The sequence below is a fragment of the Hyla sarda genome, unplaced genomic scaffold (assembly GCF_029499605.1).
Source record: "Hyla sarda isolate aHylSar1 unplaced genomic scaffold, aHylSar1.hap1 scaffold_1783, whole genome shotgun sequence".
NCBI classification, from domain to species: domain Eukaryota; kingdom Metazoa; phylum Chordata; class Amphibia; order Anura; family Hylidae; genus Hyla; species Hyla sarda.
Window position 1 is genome coordinate 16,634 of NW_026608428.1, and position 18,864 is coordinate 35,497.

The 18,864-nt window shown below is 45.6% G+C and overlaps 6 non-coding genes across 6 annotated transcripts; all 6 read left to right on the top strand.

The window, feature by feature from the left end:
- The first annotated feature begins 5,993 nt into the window (after window positions 1–5,993).
- On the top strand, window positions 5,994–6,184 carry LOC130313822 (U2 spliceosomal RNA). The gene has a single exon (XR_008861677.1). It is a non-coding gene; the product is annotated as a U2 spliceosomal RNA (small nuclear RNA).
- Window positions 6,185–8,277: 2,093 nt separating this feature from the next.
- On the top strand, window positions 8,278–8,468 carry LOC130313800 (U2 spliceosomal RNA). The gene has a single exon (XR_008861659.1). It is a non-coding gene; the product is annotated as a U2 spliceosomal RNA (small nuclear RNA).
- Window positions 8,469–10,572: 2,104 nt separating this feature from the next.
- Window positions 10,573–10,763, top strand: LOC130313801 (U2 spliceosomal RNA). Its single transcript, XR_008861660.1, has one exon. It is a non-coding gene; the product is annotated as a U2 spliceosomal RNA (small nuclear RNA).
- Window positions 10,764–12,853: 2,090 nt separating this feature from the next.
- Window positions 12,854–13,044, top strand: LOC130313802 (U2 spliceosomal RNA). The gene has a single exon (XR_008861661.1). It is a non-coding gene; the product is annotated as a U2 spliceosomal RNA (small nuclear RNA).
- A 2,092-nt stretch (window positions 13,045–15,136) lies between these two features.
- LOC130313803 (U2 spliceosomal RNA) lies at window positions 15,137–15,327 on the top strand. Its single transcript, XR_008861662.1, has one exon. It is a non-coding gene; the product is annotated as a U2 spliceosomal RNA (small nuclear RNA).
- Window positions 15,328–17,419: 2,092 nt separating this feature from the next.
- LOC130313804 (U2 spliceosomal RNA) lies at window positions 17,420–17,610 on the top strand. The gene has a single exon (XR_008861663.1). It is a non-coding gene; the product is annotated as a U2 spliceosomal RNA (small nuclear RNA).
- Window positions 17,611–18,864: the final 1,254 nt, after the last annotated feature.

The following is an 18,864-nucleotide window of genomic DNA, read 5'->3' on the forward strand; positions in this document are numbered from 1 at the left end:
GTCTCTGTAGATTTACGTTGTGAGTTCTCTTCACATTCTCTTATGTTTATTACCACTGTACACCTAATATGCACTTGAAGTTCACTACTGCCTGATATATAATGATTATGGTGTAATATAATACATGTTGATTGTTTGTTTTGATATGCTAATGATGTGATGTAATTGTGACGTCATGTCCTTCCACCATATATATACCGCACCATGTGCACTATGTAACTGCTTGACAAAGGCTGCCTGCGTGCAGCTGAAACGTTGCCTTGATGTTTGAATTGGAATAAAGCCACATTCACTTTTCATCTTATTGGAGTGCTACAGTCTTCTCCTTTCTACATTGTGAAGTGTCTCCCGTGACCTGGGATTCCGACCGTGTGCACCCATCCTCGACCTATAATCTACAGAGTGCTGCTCCTTATCCTTTGTTTTGCTACTGGTCATCAGAGCTTGCACCTACAGTTGGATTTCAACACCTTCAATATGGATGCATCTTCCATCTCCTTACCAACAGGTACTGTGGCACCAACTACAACATCCACATACTCAGATGGGGACATTGACAGACTTCTGTCCTGTGTTGATGGGGACGCTACTTTCCTTCATACCCCTTCTGTTAACGATATTCAACGTCTATATGAAATGGAATCTCGCAAAATGTTGTCTTTAACCTTACATCTTACCACCTTGGGCGAATATTTTAAAACCCAAAGGATCCCCCGTGGCCTTAGGATACAACCACAGGACAATGCATATACAAGTGACCCAGAATACCGGACCAAATATGAATCTATTGCTAATCGATTCTCTCTTGAACTGATTTTGCTTAATATCGACTTTCTCCAGAGAGACATTGTGACTACACGCACTAAAATGACTTCACTGGAGGACACTTTAAAGTCATCCTCCTCTCCTACTGAGGTTGATACCTTTATGCAAAAACAAATTGGCTCCCTCCAAAAATCGAGGAGCGAGCAAGAGAACTTTAAACGCCATAAATGGCATAGGGACAGCCTTGACTATGAGAATGCCCGTGTGTACACATGGAATGATCTCACTAACAAACGTTCTAAGCGGATTAGAGACTTTAAGAATCAGGACATTCGGACTGCACAAACCTCTTCCTCAACGGACACTACCACCGGCTCTCATGGACTCAAACATAATAGCCAGTCTTTTTTAGGACCTCGTCCACCTTTAAGCGACCCACCAGACGGGGAGGAAGCAAACAATGGCGGCGTAGGAAGAACAAGGGGACGTCCCCCCAAAGCCCAACCAGTGAAAGCGACCACGAAACGTCAAAACAAAACGTGGTAAATATTTCTTCAACTAATTTGTCTCATGATCAACTTGATGTTTTGAGTAAAGGTTTAAATTTTTGCCCCGCTAACAGAGTAGATTGGTTTTCTCTTGAAATTGATTTACAACAGTTTTTTCGTAAACTGAAACTGCGGCTCTGGTTCTCTGACCCCAACCATGCTCTTGTGGGGCCTGGAACCACACCCGCAGAATCAGCTAAGATTTCCTTTAAATTTGATGATTTTACTTTACCCAAGAAAAGTAAATTTACTCCTACTGTTAACAATAGTATACTTGATACTTTCTGTACTTTTGTGAACCAAGATGTTGCTACACTTAGATCTAGTCCGGGTCAACTTAAGCACCCTAATCTTACTTCTCAGCAAATCTTAGCTTTACAATCCTTTATGCAGGACCATAATTTGATTTTAAAACCTGCCGACAAAGGAGGCGCAATAGTTGTCCTCGACCGCAGCAAATACATTTGCGAGGCCTTACGCCAGCTTAATGACCACAGTACATATAAACAACTGTCCAGAGACCCCATCAATGATATTGAACGTAAATTAGCAGCTATACTTACTCCTGCCCTCGACCAACAATTGATTGACGACAATCTTTGTTCTTTTCTGATGGTTTCGCACCCGGTGACACCAATTCTCTACCTACTACCCAAAATTCATAAGTCCTTGGTGGACCCTCCCGGACGACCAATTGTCTCCGGGAGGGATTCCATCACCAGTCATGCCTCCATTTTTCTTGACCAGCTTCTACGCCCATATGCCACTCGTGCTAAATCATTCCTTAGAGACACCTCTGACTTTCTATTAAAACTTGAATCGGTACCACTACCGAGGGATGTCACACTAGCATCCCTCGATATAGTGTCCCTGTACACCTCAATCCCCCATGCGGAAGGCATCGCAGCAGTCACTCACGCTATCACTCCTGATTTCTCTTTATCTGAAACTCAGTTTATTATCTCTCTTCTCGATTTTGTTCTCTCTAACAACTATTTTTTGTTCAATGACACATTTTATGCACAAATCGCCGGAACCGCCATGGGGACCAATGTGGCCCCAACGTACGCCAACATTTTTGTTGCGTCGCTGGAAGAGTCACACGTCTATGTATCCCACCACTTCAGCCAAGTGCTGGGGTGGTGGCGATACATCGACGATGTGTTCCTCATTTGGTGCGGTTCCGACGAATCTCTGCTTTCTTTTCAGTCCTTCCTCAACTCTATCTGTCCACACATTCAGTTTACTCTCAATTTTTCTCACTCTTCTATTCAGTTTCTAGACACCTTGGTCTCTGTTAGTGAAGGCACACTAACCACCAGTCTCTTTACCAAACCCACTGATTGTAACTCGATTCTCCACTTTTCCAGTCATCATCCACGCCCCATGATTAAGTCCCTTCCCCGCAGCCAGATGGTTAGGGCCCGCAGGATCGTCAGTGATCAATACCTGATCTCTGACACATTGGATAAGATGGTCTTCAATTTCTCCAAACGGGGTTACCCCAAAAAACTTACTGCACAATGCAAACAGGAAGTCCTAGCGATGGACCGTCAGTCCCTGATTCATCAACCAAAAACTAAGTCCTCCTCTAACCGCATTGCATTTGTCACACAGTTTTGCGACAAATCCAGTCAAATTTCATCCATTATCCGACAACACTGGCCCCTACTCAAACAGGCTTTCCCACATATTCAAGAGTTTCAAGCACCACCTCTCATGTCATATAGAAGACCACCCAACTTACGTGACAGGCTTGTTAAGGCAGATGTGGCGGATACATCCCGCACAGGACAACGCTACCTGACAGTGAGAAGCAGAGGCAGCTATCCATGCTGCCACTGCATCAACTGTCCCAAAATGATAAAAGGCCCCACTTTTCTACACCCCAACTCCGGTAAAATTTATACGTTGAGACACTACCTCACATGTACCTCCAGTTTTGTCATTTACGTTCTTCTCTGTCCCTGCAATCTCTTGTATGTGGGGGAAACAACCGGTGAGTTCCGCACCAGATTCAATCAACACCGGTACACAATCCGCAAGGGGAGATTGGATCTCCCAGTCCCGAAACACTTTATTGAGTCCGGCCATTCTGAACGTGATTTACGTTTTGTACTTCTCGACCATATCCCTCCTCTCAAAAGAGGTGGTAACCGAATGGCCTTACTACATAAACGCGAACTATGGTGGATCTTTGAATTAAAATGTCTGAAACCTAACGGCCTGAATATCGATTTTCCTATTTCTAACATCTAAGTTACCCCAGACACTCTGTTGTCTTGTAGATTGCCCCCCTGAGTATGTGTGTTTACATATCGCCATTTGAGATGATTTATCTCCTCCTTTTATTTCCTTCTTACAGAGACGGCGGAACGGATCCTGCGTGACCTATATCCACCTGCACCTCTCATCTTGAACAGCAACCGGAAAAACCTCATCAGTCCTATTTTATTTTATTTCATTTTTTGCCTTCATTATCCTTTTTTATGTATCATTTTTATTTACTGTTTATTCTTCTATATTTTCCTGATACTTATATGGCCTACTTTTCATGCCTGTTGTTTTCCTCTGTTGCAATTTCTTAACCGCAGTGGTGGAGCATATTTTCTATTTTCTAATTTGTGCACCCCTTACTTACCTTCATTATAGGTGGGCCAACGACGTGTGCGAGTACTTGATGGACACTTCTGGCGTGGGCATCAAATAAAGGCCACCCTCAGTGACTGGGGTTTGGAGGGCAGGACTCCCCTATCTACATAGAGGTAGTCCCTTCCCTCCATCTGTATGTTGGGGATCCTTTCGGTAGGTCTCCCAACTCCCTAGAGAGGGTCCAGAGTGCAGTGTCCTGTATGCATGGTTCTGCTTGTGTGGCCCCATTTATCCATTGCTGTCTGTGCTAGGCGAGAGATATGTATAAGACCTTTCGCCCTTACACAGGACAACAACTACTTTTAGGTGCACCCCTAATCATACTTCTGCTGCTCCGCCACCTCTTTATTACTCTCTCTATTATTTTCTCTCATTTTATTTTTGCCCTTTTAGCTGCCCTTAACAATAATGGCCAGATATGCTTTCTTGCTCTCTCTGCGCATGCGCATGTGACACTCATTCACTGCGCGTGCGCGACATCCTCCTATGCCCGTACTGCAGTCTCCTCTGCTCCTTTCCACCCATGCGATTGGATGCGATCGCACCATTTCCGGTTGCGTTCCACCCCCACCTTCCGGTTGCGGTCCAAGCATTTCTCCGCTGCATTGAACATCGCGCGCCACTCCGCCATAGGACGGAGCGCCCGATGCTCTTCTGTGACATCACGCAGGACCCGCCCAGTGATCCCGTCTCTGTAGATTTACGTTGTGAGTTCTCTTCACATTCTCTTATGTTTATTACCACTGTACACCTAATATGCACTTGAAGTTCACTACTGCCTGATATATAATGATTATGGTGTAATATAATACATGTTGATTGTTTGTTTTGATATGCTAATGATGTGATGTAATTGTGACGTCATGTCCTTCCACCATATATATACCGCACCATGTGCACTATGTAACTGCTTGACAAAGGCTGCCTGCGTGCAGCTGAAACGTTGCCTTGATGTTTGAATTGGAATAAAGCCACATTCACTTTTCATCTTATTGGAGTGCTACAGTCTTCTCCTTTCTACATTGTGAAGTGTCTCCCGTGACCTGGGATTCCGACCGTGTGCACCCATCCTCGACCTATAATCTACAGAGTGCTGCTCCTTATCCTTTGTTTTATATATATATATATATATATATATATATATATATATATATATGCGCACACACACACATAGATATAAACGTATTCTCCGTTGAGATATTGCAGCCGCTGCTGTGTCCAGGCCCAGGAGCCTTAGCACTGTGCTGTGATGTCACTCAATACCACTGACATCACTAGGTGTAAACAACATCTCTCCTTTGCTGTGTATGTGACTATGGAGCTGTTTGGTGATGTCGTCTATTACGGCCTTCATAGAAGCAACAGGAGATTGTTGCATCCATCTTGAACCCTCAGAACTACAGTGCTATGATGTCACTCACTTCCACAGGCCTTGCAGAGTGTAAACAACAACAACCCAGCTTTGTTGTGTATGTAACCAAAGGGATTTGTGATGTCACCTAGAACCTTCACAGCAGCGACAGCTTTATGAGGAGCATCAGCACTGCTCTGCCTGAGCAGAACCATCACCGCCATAGGTTGTCAAATAACCCGGATTTAACCCACACAGGTAAGTCCAATGGGGTGCAGGCATGTCCTCTATGCTTACAGCTTCCCGTGGGTGTTGGTTTGATACCGTTTGGGGACAGCCAAGGAGGCATCTGCAGGCAACAAAGGTAGGTGTGTGCTTGTGTGTGTGTTTCCTATGCAGATCCTAAGCCCAGTGTCACATGCAAGTAGGAGGAGTAAGAAGGGTTCCTGGCAAATCCGGGTTATGGATTGCATTTAAAAAGGCCCCGTGGGAGTGCAATGGGCCCCTGTCTTGCTGCTTAGCAATAATGGTATGGGTTTAGGTTCTGCTGTGTGTACTGGTGGTTGACTGCCCCCCAGCCCAGAGTGTGCATGGAAAATTGTCTGGCAGCCTCCCTGACAGCAAGCAGTGATAGTGCCCATGAAGGGGACCTTGTTGGGCCCGCCCCTTTCACGGTTATCGCTTCTCGGCCTTTTGGCTAAGATCAAGTGTAGTATCTGTTCTTATCAGTTTAATATCTGATACGTCCCCTATCTGGGGACCATATATTAAATGGATTTTTGAGAACGGGGGCCGATTTCGAAGCTTGCTTCCGTCGCCCTATGCATTGACCCGATATGGCAGTATCTTCGGGTACAGTGCACCACCCCCTTACAGGGTTAAAAAGAAAGATTCCTACTTTCATTGCTACCTGCTTGCTGGCTAGCCAGCTAGCCAGCCCTGTGGGCCTTGCTGCTGCTGCAGCCAAAAAACAAAAGGTGGTGCTGCTGCTGCTTCTGCTGCTTCTGCTTCTGCTTGTGTCTGGCCCCTGTTGGAGCGTCCAGGCACAGGACTTCTGCTGCTGCTGACTAAATGGCCTCCTTAATTGGATCATTTGAGTAGCCAGCACACCTGTGCAGGTAGGGCATGACATGATAGGCAGCTGCCTTGATAGCGGGTGGGTGCTGAATGTTCCTAATTGACAAAATAAGATTAATGCTTATGAAGAAATATAAAATCTCATCCCTTCCCCAATATCGCGCCACACCCCTACCCCTTAATTCCCTGGTTGAACGTGATGGACATATGTCTTTTTTCGACCGTACTAACTATGTAACTATGTAACATAACATGGGGGGGGGGGGGGGGTCTCCTTGCTGTTCACACAGGTGTGTCATTGCTGTACATTGACCATGCATTGCTTCTGTGGTATTGCAAAGGCAAAGACAAATGCTTCCAGCCATCCATTGCACTAATGGATTGGTCATCAGCTGGCTGTCTATGTCCCGCATCAATATAGACCAAAGTACAGAGGGTTAGGCTATGCTATTGTGCACCTACCTGATGCATCAGAAGGTGCGAGGCCCTTGCTAAATTCTGTGCACAGACTTTGAGATCTATGCTTTAGACTGTATCTAAACCTGCTCCAACATGGACTGACATTCTGGCCTACTTTCAGCCGATGCGACTTGTCTGTCGCTGAACAGTCGCTTTTTATGTATTCAGCACCTATGTATAATGTTGTAAAAATGCTCTAGAAGCTAAAGTCGCAGAAATGTCACACATATTTGGCCTGCAACTTTCTGTGCGACAAATTCAGACAGGAAAAATCAGTATAAATCCTTAGAAAATTATCCCCCAGTGTCTCCATCTGCTGGCGGTATTGAATAAGCATTGCTGCACTGATGGGGTATGCATTAGACGAAAAAAAAGAAGAAAAAGAAGAATAATACGCCCAGAAAAGAGGCGAAAAGGAGAAAAACGTAAAAAAACGTGAAAAAAAAGTAAGAGGAAGAGAAGGGAAAAAAAGGTGGAAATGGGTTTAAAAGTGATTTCGGCGGAGAAATATATATATATATATATATATATATATATATATATATATATATATGCGCACACACACACATAGATATAAACGTATTCTCCGTTGAGATATTGCAGCCGCTGCTGTGTCCAGGCCCAGGAGCCTTAGCACTGTGCTGTGATGTCACTCAATACCACTGACATCACTAGGTGTAAACAACATCTCTCCTTTGCTGTGTATGTGACTATGGAGCTGTTTGGTGATGTCGTCTATTACGGCCTTCATAGAAGCAACAGGAGATTGTTGCATCCATCTTGAACCCTCAGAACTACAGTGCTATGATGTCACTCACTTCCACAGGCCTTGCAGAGTGTAAACAACAACAACCCAGCTTTGTTGTGTATGTAACCAAAGGGATTTGTGATGTCACCTAGAACCTTCACAGCAGCGACAGCTTTATGAGGAGCATCAGCACTGCTCTGCCTGAGCAGAACCATCACCGCCATAGGTTGTCAAATAACCCGGATTTAACCCACACAGGTAAGTCCAATGGGGTGCAGGCATGTCCTCTATGCTTACAGCTTCCCGTGGGTGTTGGTTTGATACCGTTTGGGGACAGCCAAGGAGGCATCTGCAGGCAACAAAGGTAGGTGTGTGCTTGTGTGTGTGTTTCCTATGCAGATCCTAAGCCCAGTGTCACATGCAAGTAGGAGGAGTAAGAAGGGTTCCTGGCAAATCCGGGTTATGGATTGCATTTAAAAAGGCCCCGTGGGAGTGCAATGGGCCCCTGTCTTGCTGCTTAGCAATAATGGTATGGGTTTAGGTTCTGCTGTGTGTACTGGTGGTTGACTGCCCCCCAGCCCAGAGTGTGCATGGAAAATTGTCTGGCAGCCTCCCTGACAGCAAGCAGTGATAGTGCCCATGAAGGGGACCTTGTTGGGCCCGCCCCTTTCACGGTTATCGCTTCTCGGCCTTTTGGCTAAGATCAAGTGTAGTATCTGTTCTTATCAGTTTAATATCTGATACGTCCCCTATCTGGGGACCATATATTAAATGGATTTTTGAGAACGGGGGCCGATTTCGAAGCTTGCTTCCGTCGCCCTATGCATTGACCCGATATGGCAGTATCTTCGGGTACAGTGCACCACCCCCTTACAGGGTTAAAAAGAAAGATTCCTACTTTCATTGCTACCTGCTTGCTGGCTAGCCAGCTAGCCAGCCCTGTGGGCCTTGCTGCTGCTGCAGCCAAAAAACAAAAGGTGGTGCTGCTGCTGCTTCTGCTGCTTCTGCTTCTGCTTGTGTCTGGCCCCTGTTGGAGCGTCCAGGCACAGGACTTCTGCTGCTGCTGACTAAATGGCCTCCTTAATTGGATCATTTGAGTAGCCAGCACACCTGTGCAGGTAGGGCATGACATGATAGGCAGCTGCCTTGATAGCGGGTGGGTGCTGAATGTTCCTAATTGACAAAATAAGATTAATGCTTATGAAGAAATATAAAATCTCATCCCTTCCCCAATATCGCGCCACACCCCTACCCCTTAATTCCCTGGTTGAACGTGATGGACATATGTCTTTTTTCGACCGTACTAACTATGTAACTATGTAACATAACATGGGGGGGGGGGGGGGGGGGGGTCTCCTGGCTGTTCACACAGGTGTGTCATTGCTGTACATTGACCATGCATTGCTTCTGTGGTATTGCAAAGGCAAAGACAAATGCTTCCAGCCATCCATTGCACTAATGGATTGGTCATCAGCTGGCTGTCTATGTCCCGCATCAATATAGACCAAAGTACAGAGGGTTAGGCTATGCTATTGTGCACCTACCTGATGCATCAGAAGGTGCGAGGCCCTTGCTAAATTCTGTGCACAGACTTTGAGATCTATGCTTTAGACTGTATCTAAACCTGCTCCAACATGGACTGACATTCTGGCCTACTTTCAGCCGATGCGACTTGTCTGTCGCTGAACAGTCGCTTTTTATGTATTCAGCACCTATGTATAATGTTGTAAAAATGCTCTAGAAGCTAAAGTCGCAGAAATGTCACACATATTTGGCCTGCAACTTTCTGTGCGACAAATTCAGACAGGAAAAATCAGTATAAATCCTTAGAAAATTATCCCCCAGTGTCTCCATCTGCTGGCGGTATTGAATAAGCATTGCTGCACTGATGGGGTATGCATTAGACGAAAAAAAAGAAGAAAAAGAAGAATAATACGCCCAGAAAAGAGGCGAAAAGGAGAAAAACGTAAAAAAACGTGAAAAAAAAGTAAGAGGAAGAGAAGGGAAAAAAAGGTGGAAATGGGTTTAAAAGTGATTTCGGCGGAGAAATATATATATATATATATATATATATATATATATATATATATATATATATATGCGCACACACACACATAGATATAAACGTATTCTCCGTTGAGATATTGCAGCCGCTGCTGTGTCCAGGCCCAGGAGCCTTAGCACTGTGCTGTGATGTCACTCAATACCACTGACATCACTAGGTGTAAACAACATCTCTCCTTTGCTGTGTATGTGACTATGGAGCTGTTTGGTGATGTCGTCTATTACGGCCTTCATAGAAGCAACAGGAGATTGTTGCATCCATCTTGAACCCTCAGAACTACAGTGCTATGATGTCACTCACTTCCACAGGCCTTGCAGAGTGTAAACAACAACAACCCAGCTTTGTTGTGTATGTAACCAAAGGGATTTGTGATGTCACCTAGAACCTTCACAGCAGCGACAGCTTTATGAGGAGCATCAGCACTGCTCTGCCTGAGCAGAACCATCACCGCCATAGGTTGTCAAATAACCCGGATTTAACCCACACAGGTAAGTCCAATGGGGTGCAGGCATGTCCTCTATGCTTACAGCTTCCCGTGGGTGTTGGTTTGATACCGTTTGGGGACAGCCAAGGAGGCATCTGCAGGCAACAAAGGTAGGTGTGTGCTTGTGTGTGTGTTTCCTATGCAGATCCTAAGCCCAGTGTCACATGCAAGTAGGAGGAGTAAGAAGGGTTCCTGGCAAATCCGGGTTATGGATTGCATTTAAAAAGGCCCCGTGGGAGTGCAATGGGCCCCTGTCTTGCTGCTTAGCAATAATGGTATGGGTTTAGGTTCTGCTGTGTGTACTGGTGGTTGACTGCCCCCCAGCCCAGAGTGTGCATGGAAAATTGTCTGGCAGCCTCCCTGACAGCAAGCAGTGATAGTGCCCATGAAGGGGACCTTGTTGGGCCCGCCCCTTTCACGGTTATCGCTTCTCGGCCTTTTGGCTAAGATCAAGTGTAGTATCTGTTCTTATCAGTTTAATATCTGATACGTCCCCTATCTGGGGACCATATATTAAATGGATTTTTGAGAACGGGGGCCGATTTCGAAGCTTGCTTCCGTCGCCCTATGCATTGACCCGATATGGCAGTATCTTCGGGTACAGTGCACCACCCCCTTACAGGGTTAAAAAGAAAGATTCCTACTTTCATTGCTACCTGCTTGCTGGCTAGCCAGCTAGCCAGCCCTGTGGGCCTTGCTGCTGCTGCAGCCAAAAAACAAAAGGTGGTGCTGCTGCTGCTTCTGCTGCTTCTGCTTCTGCTTGTGTCTGGCCCCTGTTGGAGCGTCCAGGCACAGGACTTCTGCTGCTGCTGACTAAATGGCCTCCTTAATTGGATCATTTGAGTAGCCAGCACACCTGTGCAGGTAGGGCATGACATGATAGGCAGCTGCCTTGATAGCGGGTGGGTGCTGAATGTTCCTAATTGACAAAATAAGATTAATGCTTATGAAGAAATATAAAATCTCATCCCTTCCCCAATATCGCGCCACACCCCTACCCCTTAATTCCCTGGTTGAACGTGATGGACATATGTCTTTTTTCGACCGTACTAACTATGTAACTATGTAACATAACATGGGGGGGGGGGGGTCTCCTGGCTGTTCACACAGGTGTGTCATTGCTGTACATTGACCATGCATTGCTTCTGTGGTATTGCAAAGGCAAAGACAAATGCTTCCAGCCATCCATTGCACTAATGGATTGGTCATCAGCTGGCTGTCTATGTCCCGCATCAATATAGACCAAAGTACAGAGGGTTAGGCTATGCTATTGTGCACCTACCTGATGCATCAGAAGGTGCGAGGCCCTTGCTAAATTCTGTGCACAGACTTTGAGATCTATGCTTTAGACTGTATCTAAACCTGCTCCAACATGGACTGACATTCTGGCCTACTTTCAGCCGATGCGACTTGTCTGTCGCTGAACAGTCGCTTTTTATGTATTCAGCACCTATGTATAATGTTGTAAAAATGCTCTAGAAGCTAAAGTCGCAGAAATGTCACACATATTTGGCCTGCAACTTTCTGTGCGACAAATTCAGACAGGAAAAATCAGTATAAATCCTTAGAAAATTATCCCCCAGTGTCTCCATCTGCTGGCGGTATTGAATAAGCATTGCTGCACTGATGGGGTATGCATTAGACGAAAAAAAAGAAGAAAAAGAAGAATAATACGCCCAGAAAAGAGGCGAAAAGGAGAAAAACGTAAAAAAACGTGAAAAAAAAGTAAGAGGAAGAGAAGGGAAAAAAAGGTGGAAATGGGTTTAAAAGTGATTTCGGCGGAGAATATATATATATATATATATATATATATACTATATATATATATATATGCGCACACACACACATAGATATAAACGTATTCTCCGTTGAGATATTGCAGCCGCTGCTGTGTCCAGGCCCAGGAGCCTTAGCACTGTGCTGTGATGTCACTCAATACCACTGACATCACTAGGTGTAAACAACATCTCTCCTTTGCTGTGTATGTGACTATGGAGCTGTTTGGTGATGTCGTCTATTACGGCCTTCATAGAAGCAACAGGAGATTGTTGCATCCATCTTGAACCCTCAGAACTACAGTGCTATGATGTCACTCACTTCCACAGGCCTTGCAGAGTGTAAACAACAACAACCCAGCTTTGTTGTGTATGTAACCAAAGGGATTTGTGATGTCACCTAGAACCTTCACAGCAGCGACAGCTTTATGAGGAGCATCAGCACTGCTCTGCCTGAGCAGAACCATCACCGCCATAGGTTGTCAAATAACCCGGATTTAACCCACACAGGTAAGTCCAATGGGGTGCAGGCATGTCCTCTATGCTTACAGCTTCCCGTGGGTGTTGGTTTGATACCGTTTGGGGACAGCCAAGGAGGCATCTGCAGGCAACAAAGGTAGGTGTGTGCTTGTGTGTGTGTTTCCTATGCAGATCCTAAGCCCAGTGTCACATGCAAGTAGGAGGAGTAAGAAGGGTTCCTGGCAAATCCGGGTTATGGATTGCATTTAAAAAGGCCCCGTGGGAGTGCAATGGGCCCCTGTCTTGCTGCTTAGCAATAATGGTATGGGTTTAGGTTCTGCTGTGTGTACTGGTGGTTGACTGCCCCCCAGCCCAGAGTGTGCATGGAAAATTGTCTGGCAGCCTCCCTGACAGCAAGCAGTGATAGTGCCCATGAAGGGGACCTTGTTGGGCCCGCCCCTTTCACGGTTATCGCTTCTCGGCCTTTTGGCTAAGATCAAGTGTAGTATCTGTTCTTATCAGTTTAATATCTGATACGTCCCCTATCTGGGGACCATATATTAAATGGATTTTTGAGAACGGGGGCCGATTTCGAAGCTTGCTTCCGTCGCCCTATGCATTGACCCGATATGGCAGTATCTTCGGGTACAGTGCACCACCCCCTTACAGGGTTAAAAAGAAAGATTCCTACTTTCATTGCTACCTGCTTGCTGGCTAGCCAGCTAGCCAGCCCTGTGGGCCTTGCTGCTGCTGCAGCCAAAAAACAAAAGGTGGTGCTGCTGCTGCTTCTGCTGCTTCTGCTTCTGCTTGTGTCTGGCCCCTGTTGGAGCGTCCAGGCACAGGACTTCTGCTGCTGCTGACTAAATGGCCTCCTTAATTGGATCATTTGAGTAGCCAGCACACCTGTGCAGGTAGGGCATGACATGATAGGCAGCTGCCTTGATAGCGGGTGGGTGCTGAATGTTCCTAATTGACAAAATAAGATTAATGCTTATGAAGAAATATAAAATCTCATCCCTTCCCCAATATCGCGCCACACCCCTACCCCTTAATTCCCTGGTTGAACGTGATGGACATATGTCTTTTTTCGACCGTACTAACTATGTAACTATGTAACATAACATGGGGGGGGGGGGGGGTCTCCTGGCTGTTCACACAGGTGTGTCATTGCTGTACATTGACCATGCATTGCTTCTGTGGTATTGCAAAGGCAAAGACAAATGCTTCCAGCCATCCATTGCACTAATGGATTGGTCATCAGCTGGCTGTCTATGTCCCGCATCAATATAGACCAAAGTACAGAGGGTTAGGCTATGCTATTGTGCACCTACCTGATGCATCAGAAGGTGCGAGGCCCTTGCTAAATTCTGTGCACAGACTTTGAGATCTATGCTTTAGACTGTATCTAAACCTGCTCCAACATGGACTGACATTCTGGCCTACTTTCAGCCGATGCGACTTGTCTGTCGCTGAACAGTCGCTTTTTATGTATTCAGCACCTATGTATAATGTTGTAAAAATGCTCTAGAAGCTAAAGTCGCAGAAATGTCACACATATTTGGCCTGCAACTTTCTGTGCGACAAATTCAGACAGGAAAAATCAGTATAAATCCTTAGAAAATTATCCCCCAGTGTCTCCATCTGCTGGCGGTATTGAATAAGCATTGCTGCACTGATGGGGTATGCATTAGACGAAAAAAAAGAAGAAAAAGAAGAATAATACGCCCAGAAAAGAGGCGAAAAGGAGAAAAACGTAAAAAAACGTGAAAAAAAAGTAAGAGGAAGAGAAGGGAAAAAAAGGTGGAAATGGGTTTAAAAGTGATTTCGGCGGAGAAATATATATATATATATATATATATATATATATATATATATATATATGCGCACACACACACATAGATATAAACGTATTCTCCGTTGAGATATTGCAGCCGCTGCTGTGTCCAGGCCCAGGAGCCTTAGCACTGTGCTGTGATGTCACTCAATACCACTGACATCACTAGGTGTAAACAACATCTCTCCTTTGCTGTGTATGTGACTATGGAGCTGTTTGGTGATGTCGTCTATTACGGCCTTCATAGAAGCAACAGGAGATTGTTGCATCCATCTTGAACCCTCAGAACTACAGTGCTATGATGTCACTCACTTCCACAGGCCTTGCAGAGTGTAAACAACAACAACCCAGCTTTGTTGTGTATGTAACCAAAGGGATTTGTGATGTCACCTAGAACCTTCACAGCAGCGACAGCTTTATGAGGAGCATCAGCACTGCTCTGCCTGAGCAGAACCATCACCGCCATAGGTTGTCAAATAACCCGGATTTAACCCACACAGGTAAGTCCAATGGGGTGCAGGCATGTCCTCTATGCTTACAGCTTCCCGTGGGTGTTGGTTTGATACCGTTTGGGGACAGCCAAGGAGGCATCTGCAGGCAACAAAGGTAGGTGTGTGCTTGTGTGTGTGTTTCCTATGCAGATCCTAAGCCCAGTGTCACATGCAAGTAGGAGGAGTAAGAAGGGTTCCTGGCAAATCCGGGTTATGGATTGCATTTAAAAAGGCCCCGTGGGAGTGCAATGGGCCCCTGTCTTGCTGCTTAGCAATAATGGTATGGGTTTAGGTTCTGCTGTGTGTACTGGTGGTTGACTGCCCCCCAGCCCAGAGTGTGCATGGAAAATTGTCTGGCAGCCTCCCTGACAGCAAGCAGTGATAGTGCCCATGAAGGGGACCTTGTTGGGCCCGCCCCTTTCACGGTTATCGCTTCTCGGCCTTTTGGCTAAGATCAAGTGTAGTATCTGTTCTTATCAGTTTAATATCTGATACGTCCCCTATCTGGGGACCATATATTAAATGGATTTTTGAGAACGGGGGCCGATTTCGAAGCTTGCTTCCGTCGCCCTATGCATTGACCCGATATGGCAGTATCTTCGGGTACAGTGCACCACCCCCTTACAGGGTTAAAAAGAAAGATTCCTACTTTCATTGCTACCTGCTTGCTGGCTAGCCAGCTAGCCAGCCCTGTGGGCCTTGCTGCTGCTGCAGCCAAAAAACAAAAGGTGGTGCTGCTGCTGCTTCTGCTGCTTCTGCTTCTGCTTGTGTCTGGCCCCTGTTGGAGCGTCCAGGCACAGGACTTCTGCTGCTGCTGACTAAATGGCCTCCTTAATTGGATCATTTGAGTAGCCAGCACACCTGTGCAGGTAGGGCATGACATGATAGGCAGCTGCCTTGATAGCGGGTGGGTGCTGAATGTTCCTAATTGACAAAATAAGATTAATGCTTATGAAGAAATATAAAATCTCATCCCTTCCCCAATATCGCGCCACACCCCTACCCCTTAATTCCCTGGTTGAACGTGATGGACATATGTCTTTTTTCGACCGTACTAACTATGTAACTATGTAACATAACATGGGGGGGGGGGGGGGTCTCCTGGCTGTTCACACAGGTGTGTCATTGCTGTACATTGACCATGCATTGCTTCTGTGGTATTGCAAAGGCAAAGACAAATGCTTCCAGCCATCCATTGCACTAATGGATTGGTCATCAGCTGGCTGTCTATGTCCCGCATCAATATAGACCAAAGTACAGAGGGTTAGGCTATGCTATTGTGCACCTACCTGATGCATCAGAAGGTGCGAGGCCCTTGCTAAATTCTGTGCACAGACTTTGAGATCTATGCTTTAGACTGTATCTAAACCTGCTCCAACATGGACTGACATTCTGGCCTACTTTCAGCCGATGCGACTTGTCTGTCGCTGAACAGTCGCTTTTTATGTATTCAGCACCTATGTATAATGTTGTAAAAATGCTCTAGAAGCTAAAGTCGCAGAAATGTCACACATATTTGGCCTGCAACTTTCTGTGCGACAAATTCAGACAGGAAAAATCAGTATAAATCCTTAGAAAATTATCCCCCAGTGTCTCCATCTGCTGGCGGTATTGAATAAGCATTGCTGCACTGATGGGGTATGCATTAGACGAAAAAAAAGAAGAAAAAGAAGAATAATACGCCCAGAAAAGAGGCGAAAAGGAGAAAAACGTAAAAAAACGTGAAAAAAAAGTAAGAGGAAGAGAAGGGAAAAAAAGGTGGAAATGGGTTTAAAAGTGATTTCGGCGGAGAAATATATATATATATATATATATATATATATATATATATATATATATGCGCACACACACACATAGATATAAACGTATTCTCCGTTGAGATATTGCAGCCGCTGCTGTGTCCAGGCCCAGGAGCCTTAGCACTGTGCTGTGATGTCACTCAATACCACTGACATCACTAGGTGTAAACAACATCTCTCCTTTGCTGTGTATGTGACTATGGAGCTGTTTGGTGATGTCGTCTATTACGGCCTTCATAGAAGCAACAGGAGATTGTTGCATCCATCTTGAACCCTCAGAACTACAGTGCTATGATGTCACTCACTTCCACAGGCCTTGCAGAGTGTAAACAACAACAACCCAGCTTTGTTGTGTATGTAACCAAAGGGATTTGTGATGTCACCTAGAACCTTCACAGCAGCGACAGCTTTATGAGGAGCATCAGCACTGCTCTGCCTGAGCAGAACCATCACCGCCATAGGTTGTCAAATAACCCGGATTTAACCCACACAGGTAAGTCCAATGGGGTGCAGGCATGTCCTCTATGCTTACAGCTTCCCGTGGGTGTTGGTTTGATACCGTTTGGGGACAGCCAAGGAGGCATCTGCAGGCAACAAAGGTAGGTGTGTGCTTGTGTGTGTGTTTCCTATGCAGATCCTAAGCCCAGTGTCACATGCAAGTAGGAGGAGTAAGAAGGGTTCCTGGCAAATCCGGGTTATGGATTGCATTTAAAAAGGCCCCGTGGGAGTGCAATGGGCCCCTGTCTTGCTGCTTAGCAATAATGGTATGGGTTTAGGTTCTGCTGTGTGTACTGGTGGTTGACTGCCCCCCAGCCCAGAGTGTGCATGGAAAATTGTCTGGCAGCCTCCCTGACAGCAAGCAGTGATAGTGCCCATGAAGGGGACCTTGTTGGGCCCGCCCCTTTCACGGTTATCGCTTCTCGGCCTTTTGGCTAAGATCAAGTGTAGTATCTGTTCTTATCAGTTTAATATCTGATACGTCCCCTATCTGGGGACCATATATTAAATGGATTTTTGAGAACGGGGGCCGATTTCGAAGCTTGCTTCCGTCGCCCTATGCATTGACCCGATATGGCAGTATCTTCGGGTACAGTGCACCACCCCCTTACAGGGTTAAAAAGAAAGATTCCTACTTTCATTGCTACCTGCTTGCTGGCTAGCCAGCTAGCCAGCCCTGTGGGCCTTGCTGCTGCTGCAGCCAAAAAACAAAAGGTGGTGCTGCTGCTGCTTCTGCTGCTTCTGCTTCTGCTTGTGTCTGGCCCCTGTTGGAGCGTCCAGGCACAGGACTTCTGCTGCTGCTGACTAAATGGCCTCCTTAATTGGATCATTTGAGTAGCCAGCACACCTGTGCAGGTAGGGCATGACATGATAGGCAGCTGCCTTGATAGCGGGTGGGTGCTGAATGTTCCTAATTGACAAAATAAGATTAATGCTTATGAAGAAATATAAAATCTCATCCCTTCCCCAATATCGCGCCACACCCCTACCCCTTAATTCCCTGGTTGAACGTGATGGACATATGTCTTTTTTCGACCGTACTAACTATGTAACTATGTAACATAACATGGGGGGGGGGGGGGTCTCCTGGCTGTTCACACAGGTGTGTCATTGCTGTACATTGACCATGCATTGCTTCTGTGGTATTGCAAAGGCAAAGACAAATGCTTCCAGCCATCCATTGCACTAATGGATTGGTCATCAGCTGGCTGTCTATGTCCCGCATCAATATAGACCAAAGTACAGAGGGTTAGGCTATGCTATTGTGCACCTACCTGATGCATCAGAAGGTGCGAGGCCCTTGCTAAATTCTGTGCACAGACTTTGAGATCTATGCTTTAGACTGTATCTAAACCTGCTCCAACATGGACTGACATTCTGGCCTACTTTCAGCCGATGCGACTTGTCTGTCGCTGAACAGTCGCTTTTTATGTATTCAGCACCTATGTATAATGTTGTAAAAATGCTCTAGAAGCTAAAGTCGCAGAAATGTCACACATATTTGGCCTGCAACTTTCTGTGCGACAAATTCAGACAGGAAAAATCAGTATAAATCCTTAGAAAATTATCCCCCAGTGTCTCCATCTGCTGGCGGTATTGAATAAGCATTGCTGCACTGATGGGGTATGCATTAGACGAAAATAAAGAAGAAAAAGAAGAATAATACGCCCAGAAAAGAGGCGAAAAGGAGAAAAACGTAAAAAAACGTGAAAAAAAAGTAAGAGGAAGAGAAGGGAAAAAAAGGTGGAAATGGGTTTAAAAGTGATTTCGGCGGAGAATATATATATATATATATATATATATATATATATATATATATATATGCGCACACACACACATAGATATAAACGTATTCTCCG